Source organism: Cebus imitator, unplaced genomic scaffold (genome assembly GCF_001604975.1).
Source record: "Cebus imitator isolate Cc_AM_T3 unplaced genomic scaffold, Cebus_imitator-1.0 Scaffold685, whole genome shotgun sequence".
In the NCBI taxonomy this organism is placed as follows: domain Eukaryota; kingdom Metazoa; phylum Chordata; class Mammalia; order Primates; family Cebidae; genus Cebus; species Cebus imitator.
In genome coordinates, this window is record NW_016108000.1 from 613,644 (window position 1) to 619,409 (window position 5,766).

General features: G+C 37.8%; 1 pseudogene; it reads right to left on the reverse strand.

The window, feature by feature from the left end:
- Positions 1-2,018: 2,018 nt before the first annotated feature.
- LOC108296142 lies at positions 2,019-2,963 on the reverse strand (annotated as a pseudogene).
- Positions 2,964-5,766: the final 2,803 nt, after the last annotated feature.

Genomic DNA, 5,766 nt, shown 5'->3' on the forward strand with positions numbered 1-5,766 from the left:
CGGCCTGATTAAATCTCTTAACTGTGTATTCCTTTTGATAGAGTCATATAAATTTAAAAGTATTGGCTCTGTTGGGGCCTCAAGTAAGATATCATCCATAAAATGGATGATCTTGCAATTAGGAAATTCTTTTCTACTGGGGAGCAAAGCCTGATTTACATGATGCTGACATATGATAGGACTGTTAAGCATTCTTTGAGTAAGGACTTTCCAATGAAATTGATGAGCTGGCCTTTCATTATTGATAGCTGGTATTGTAAAAACAAATTGCTCTTGTCTTGTTCTGCAAGGGGAATAGTATAAAAGCAGTCTTTTAAGTCAATAATGACTATAGGCCAATCTCAAGGAATCACCACAGGGGAAGAAAGCCCCTGTTGAAGGGGTCCCATAGGCTGTAAATTAGTATTGATAGTCCATAAGTTGTGCAAAAATCTCCATTTACCAGACCTTTTGGGAATGAGGAAAATGGACGAATTCCAAGGGCTGTTTGATGGTTCCATATGGCTGGCTCTTAATTGTTCCTCAACTAATTCATGGGATTGTTGTAATTCTCTCCCTTTAAAGGCTGCTATTCTACCAAAATAGGATTTTGAGAGAGCTATGTCAGGAGTAGGGTAGGAATAACAGTAGCCATTATGAGACAGGGGTCTTATGCTCACATAATTCATCAAATTCTGGCCTCCAGAGGAGGTATTGACTGGCATCTAAAGTTGTTTTAGCTAGCACTAACCAGGCCCTTGGGGTCATATGGAAGTTGTTTGCTGTGGCCTCAATTAATCCTTTAGTAAATGGGCTAGAAGCTCCATTTCCTCTAATGCTTTGTCTTATCTTTTTATAAGTGTTGAAAGTAATGGGTTCATACATCTGATTGCCTTGTTGATCTTTTATCACTGGGCAGGCCAAGAGCTCCCCTTTTAATCCTGCTTGCCTAAAACAGGGTCCCATAACTGTATTGTATCCCTTGTCTTTTTTCCAATTTATTGGGAGAGGACACCCAGGAAAAGCCTCCATTTCCTCTCTGGTATCTCTACCTGGTAATGGTGTGGCACAGGGAGGAGGAGGAGGAGGCAGTAAGGTAGGTGATGGTTTCTCCTCCCTTCCCTTTTTATGCTTTTCTTTGTAGAGTGGGGCCACAGCAGCTATAACTAAGGCCCATAACATTAAAGATGCTACTGGGACTCTTTGCCCTTGTGCATGATGTCGTTTAAGATTTCTCACCACTTTATGTCTAGTGTGCCTTCTTCTGGGAAGCATGGGTTATAGGAAACAACAGTTTGCATTAGGTCTCTTAATTGAGCCTGCAAAACTGAGACTCCACTAGCTTTAAGCAGCTGTTTCAATACTTGTATGTACTGTTGCTGTTGAACTGACAACTGTTGTCGCATGATGAAACCCAAGCATAAAAATTCCCCCCAACTTGGAAATCCTGTGTGGGCACCAATGACTTATTGACTGCACGGTCTCTTCACCTTTATTTTTGAGGATTCTATTGTGATCTGTTGCAACACTCCTCACAAGGAGCACCAGCTGCTGAGTCTGTCCTGCAGACCCTGGCCAAGTGATAGATGCAAGGAGTACTCAGACACAGGTATGCAGTGTAGAGCACCTAGGAGACCGCTGGCACAGTGGGCAGTTTCGGTAAGCTGGAGCCACTTGCTTTTATTCAGTACAGAAATAATGCCAAAAACCTGGAGCCAACAAAATCTGTGGATAATTAAAATTGTTCTGTTTTTAAACTTGAAAGAGTTTAATTATGAATTGGCACTGTATTTCTGAAAACATTGGTGATGCTGGAATAACATACTAACAGACATGACCAATATGACCCTGAAAAAATGCATATCTCACTGGTCAAACAGCAATATTTCCTTTTACAAATGTTCTGATGAATGATGCTTAAAATTATACCAGTGTTTAAAATATAATTTTAATAAAGTATATATAAAGTGTACATGAAAAGGGGAAGTATGAAATGAGGCAAAAGTCTTTTGACTTTCTTACAAATGGTATCCTTATAAATCCCCAACTATCAGGGGATGAAAAATTTTTCCAGAGAAAATAAAATGATTATAATTTTATTTCCTATGGTGCTTAATGCATAAGAGTCACTTGCAGATTCTGGTCTGCTGTCATCTGGCCCATCACTTTCCTTGTTCCAGTCTTTCATAGATGCTCCCATCATGAAGTCATCACTTAGGATCGTCCAACCTGGGCCCTCTGCTGATTTCACTTCAGTCTGTTTGGCCTTTGGTTTCTTCTGCTTGAGGTAGTCTTATTTGTACTTTCATCCATTCCTCTCGAAACACTGATAAAATCTTTCTTGGAAACAGTTGTTATCAACTTAGTTCGCTTTCTAATAGAGCTTCCAGCTTCTTTAACCTTCACATCAACGTTCTTTTGATGTTTCTGAACAGCATTAAATAATTGCACCACACCCCTCATTGCAATTCTTTGAAGATTTCTGTCTCCTTGTCTTGGACAACATCTGGCTTTACTCTGCACATCATTTCCCACTCCATCCTATTATCATGCTCTTTTATTTTCTCTTGTCTTTCTTGCTTTAACTTTTCTTTTTCCTTTTCCAGCTTCTTATTTTTGACCAGAATAGTAGATTTACTTTCAGGAGTTTTCTTCTTGAGGACTTTAGCCATGGCATCTGCCCAGCTCGCATTAGTTCCAATATTTGATTCTGCGTCATCTTCATTTTCTTCATCACAGGACTCAGCATCACCCTCACTGTCAGCTTCTACTGCTTCCTCATCAGAATAAAAGTAGTCATATTCTGATCCACAGCTTCCTATTATAGATCCTCCTATTATAGAACCTTTGCTATGGGAAGCGTCTCTGCCCTCCTCTTCCACCACTGACGTTACAGCTCTGGTTGCCATTTTCATCATCTTCTTTGGGGTCTTTTTCAGATTTTCCTCTGCACTCACACGTGAGTCCAGAAGGGCGGCTGCCATTTTTCCACACTGGAAGTGTTTTGGGCAGTTAAAATTGTTATCCCTCCTTGCAGGGAAGAGTCTCACGGGTGGATGATCAAAGGTAGGTTTCTGGACAACAAAAGTAAACAAGTCTATTTACATAAATTGTCCTACATTTTCTTGCACCTACTTCTCGCTCTCTGCCTCAGGGTAAGAGAACAGCTGCCTTCAGCTTATTCTGCCCTGAAGCTTTGCAGAACCTTCTAACCTTTCAAAAGGACTTCCTCTTCCCGATAGCTCTTTTACCACTCTAATCAACCCCCACACCACTTCAAGGACAACTACAAACTACTGCTCAAGGAAATAAGAGAGAATGCAAACAATAGAGAAACTTTCCATGCTCATGGATAGGAAGGATTAATATGGTAAAAATGGCCATACCACTCAAAGTAGTTTAGAGATTCAATGCTATCCCCATCAAGCTACCATTGACTTTTTTCACATAATTAGAAAAATATACTTTAAATTGTATATGTAACAACAACAACAAAAAAGAGCTCACATAGCCAAGAAAATCTTAAGCAAAATGAACAAAGCTGGAGGCATCATGCTACCTGACTTCAAACTATACTACAAGGCTACAGTAAAAATACAGTATGGTACCAGTACCAAAACAGATATATAGACTAGTGGAATGGAACAGAGGCCTCAGTAATAACACCACACATCTATAACCATTTGATCTTTGACCAACCCAACAAAAACAAGCAACTGGGAAAGGATTCCCTATTTGCTAAATGGTGTTGAGTAAGCTGGCTAGCCATGTGCAGAAAACTGAAACTTGACCCATTCTTTACACTTTATACAAAAATTAACTCAAGATGGATGAATGACTTAAAGATAAAAATTAAAATCTTGAAAACCCTAGAAGAAAACCTAGGCAATACCATTCAGGACATAGGTGTGGGTAAATACTTCATAATTAAAACACCAAAAGCAATGGCAACAAAAGCCAAAACTGACAAATGAGATCTAATTAAACTAAAGAGCTTCTGCACAGCAAAATAAACTACCATCAGAGTGAACAGACAACCTACAGAATGAGAGAAAATTTTTTCAATATATCCATCTGACAAAAGGCTAATATCTAGAATCTATAAAGAACTAAACAAATTTACAAAAAAAACCCATAAAACTACGTCAAAAAGTGGGTAAAGGATGTGAACAGACAGTTCTCAAAAGAAGACATTTATGCACCCAACAAACATATGAAAAAAAGCTCATCATCACTGGCCATTAGAGAAATGTGAATCAAAACCACGATGAGATACCATCTCACACCATTTAGAATGACAATCATTAAAAAGTCAGGAAACAACAAATGCTGGAGAGAATGTGGAGAAATAAGAACACTTTTACACTGTTGGCAAGAGTATAAATTAGTTCAACCATTGTGGAAGATAGTGTGGCAATTCCTCAAGGATCTAGAACCATAAATAATATTAGACCCAGAAATTCCATCATTGGATATATATCCAAGGGATTATAAATTATTCTACTCTAAAGACACATGCATCCGTATGTTTATTGCAGCACTGTTCACAATTGCAAAAACTTGGAACCAACTCAAATGCCCATCAATGATAGATTGTATAAAGAAAATGTGGCACATATACACTGTGGAATTCTATGCAGCCATAAAAAGGATGAGTTTATGTTCTTTGCAAAGACATTGGTGAAGCTGGAAACCACCATTCTCAGCAAACTAACACAAGAACAGAAAACCAAACACCCCATGTTCTCACTCATAAGCGGGAGTTGAAAAATAAGAACACATGGGCACAGGGAGAGGAAAATCACACACCAGGGTTTATTAGGGGTGAATGCCTATGGGAGGGATGACATTAGGAGAAATACCTAATGTAGGTGATGGGTGATGGGTGCAGCACACTACCATGGCACATGTGTACCTATGTAATAAATCTGCACATTCTGCACACATACCTCAGAATGTAAAGTATAATAATAAGAAACAAAAAATTGATAACAAAAGAGAAAGACAATAGAGATAAATTATATAAAAACCTCTGGGATGTGGCAAAAGCAATATTAACAGAAAAGTTTATAGCATTAAATGCCTACAGTCAGAAGATAGAAAAATCTCAAATTAACCATTTAACATTGCACCTAAAACAACTGGAAAAACAAGAACAAGCATCTCAAAGCTAAAATAAATAAATAAATAATATAGAAAAAGGAAAGAAATAACTAAAATCATGGCAGCAGGGCAGAATGAAAGGAAATTGAGAAAAAAAATGCCATGGATCAATGAAACAAAAAGTTGATTAACTGAAAGGATAAAGTCAATCAACAGACTACTAACTAAATGCACAAAGTAAAAAATTAGAGATCAAAAGAAGGACAATCAGAAATGAGAAAGCTAACATCAGAACCTATCTCACAGAAATACAAATGGTTCGCAGAGAATATTATGAACAACTCTACACACACCAAATAGAAAATTCAGAAGAAGCAAATAAATTTCTGGTAAAACACAATCTCCCAAAATTGAATCAGAAAAAAATTGAAACTCTGAACAGACCAATAACAATTTCCAGGCTAGAATCAAAAATGAAAATACCTGCCACCCAAAACCAGCCCAAGACCAGATGGATTTACAGCTAAATTATGAAAGATATACAAGGAAGAACTGGTACCATTCCTACTGAAACTATTCCCAAAAATTAAAGAGAAAATATTTCTCCCTAACTCATTCTACAGAACCAGTATTATTCTGATACCAAAATCTGGCAAAGACACAACAACAACAACAAGAACAAAC